Raw genomic sequence first — 2179 nt, forward strand, 5'->3', positions numbered from 1 at the left:
TTTTTTTTTTTTTTTTTTTTTTTTGAGACAGAGTCTCACCCTGTCACCCAGGCTGGAGTGCAGTGGCGAATCTTAGCTCACTGCAACCTCCACCTGCCGGGTTCAAACGATTCTTCTGCCTCAGTCTCCCAAGTAGCTGAGATTACAGGCATGCACCACCATGCCTGGCTAATTTTGTATTTTTAATAGAGACAGGGTTTCACCATGTTGGCCAGGCTGGTCTCAAACTCCTGGCCTCACGTGATCCACCTGCCTTGACAGAGAGAAGAGAAAATGGGACACACACAAACACATAGACACACAGACAGTCATAGGGCAGTGGCACACAAACAAACACCCCCAGGCAGCCGCTGAGGCTACGGCGTTCGGCTCTGCACCCAGAACGACCCTTGGTTGAGAGATCAGCCCAGGGGTCAGCAGGCCAACCCGTCCTCGAGGTCACGGGGGGCGCACGACTTCTGGGAAGACTCGCCCGAACAGCGTCCGGGCGGGCCTGAGGCTGGGATGCGGCCCTGCTTCCCCCGGACCCCGCCTGTGCTTTCAACATCCTAGTCAGCCCTTTGCCAGGACTCCTGGCATCCGGAGACAGTCCTGTCGACCCCGTGGAGAGGTCAGGCTGGAGCCTCGGAGCCCCGCCATCCAAGCACTGCCACGGAGGGCTCCTGTTTGCCAGGTCTCAGGGTGTGGTTCCTATGACAACCGTGGGAACCACTGTGACGTGAGCACACGCTCACCACTTGCGCATGCGCATTGGCTGGGCAGCTCCGGGCTCCGCTGCCAGCAGTCAGACTGCGTCCCCTTTAAAGGACAGCGGCCGCTGGGCGCCAGGGGCTCTCCTACTGCAGCCTTGGCAGCAGCTGCATCCGGGGTCCTGTAGGGGGCCGCGTGGGAGAGGCGGCCGCGGGCAGCGTCCCACGATCCAACCCCCAGGAGTCCCGACTTCAGAAAATCCTTGAGCCGATTTCCACCAGGGGAGTGGGATCTTCAGGGCGCCTGCTGGAGTCATGACCCCTCATCAGAACCTATTCTGGACCCCTACCGGGGAGAATGGATGGGCTGAGCACATCCACTGAGGCAGGCAGGGCCTGGCTGCAGCCCAGAATCATCCCATGGTCCTCAAGGCGTGGAGTCAGCTGAAAGTTCACTGACCCATGAGCCCTCTGCCTCCCTCCTTTCAAAGAGCGATGACCTGCCGTGATTCTGTATGGCCTGTGGCTCCTTCAAGCTGTCCCGCTTTCCAGGACACATGTCAACACGTCCAGGGGAGAATCCGAGGGTTCGCCAATGTGACCACATGTGGCACTGGTGTCCCCTAAAGCAGATGGAAACCATTGCCACAGGCATAAAGGGAGTAGTGCAAATCAGGTCGCTTGTCCTGAGAGGCTTGTGTTCCTTTGATAGGCACCTTTTCATTTCCTGTTCTCAGTTTTTTCTTTAAGATTGTTTCGTGGTGTGTCTTCATTTCTCTGAGAAGAGACGCGAGGGGATAGAACCATCTCCTTTCACCTACGTCTTCTCCCCTCCTGCAGGACAATGTGCTCTTTCAGGCTTTTCTTTTTTTGGCTGGAGTGTGGTCATCTTGTTCGTGGAAAAGAGGCAGCTCAGGATCGGGATGAAATTTCAATTTCCCTGAGACGGACACATCTCCACACATTATCGAGGCCTTCACAAAGCCAGAGTGGAACTGCCACGGAAATGATTGACAACCGGCACATGACCCAGCCCGGGAGGCAGAAAGAGGCTCACCAAAGACCGGCCTTCCTGCAAGAAATTGCTTTGTAGCGCACTGGACACATTCTTCCCAAAACACACACACACAGGCACACACACACAGAGACAAAGAAAGTGAGAGAAACGGACAGATAGTGAGAGGCAGGGAGAGAAGAGAGGAGACACAGGCACACAGACATACAGCAGTGGCAGAGAAACACCCCCAGACAATCCCTGAGGCTGAGGGTTTCTGCTCTTCGGGAGCACGACCCTCAGGTGAGAGAGCAGCCCATGGGCACACAGGCAGACCTTTCTCGAGATCACAGGGGCACGGCTTTTGGGGGGCTCACCTGAACACCGTCCGGGAGGCCTGAAGCTGGGATTCCGCTCTGCTTTCCCTGTACTCTGTCTGCTGTTTCTGCATCCTGGTCAGCCCTCCGTGTAGTGTGGTGTCCTGAAACTGTTTTTT

The 2179-nt window shown here is 56.3% G+C and overlaps 1 pseudogene; it reads left to right on the top strand.

Annotated features, from left to right (window-relative positions):
* The window catches only part of LOC113220084, a 15145-nt pseudogene extending 13363 nt beyond the window's left edge, over positions 1 to 1782 (top strand).
* The last annotated feature ends 397 nt before the right edge of the window (positions 1783 to 2179 follow it).

Source organism: Piliocolobus tephrosceles, unplaced genomic scaffold, assembly GCF_002776525.5.
Source record: "Piliocolobus tephrosceles isolate RC106 unplaced genomic scaffold, ASM277652v3 unscaffolded_416, whole genome shotgun sequence".
Lineage (NCBI taxonomy): Eukaryota > Metazoa > Chordata > Mammalia > Primates > Cercopithecidae > Piliocolobus > Piliocolobus tephrosceles.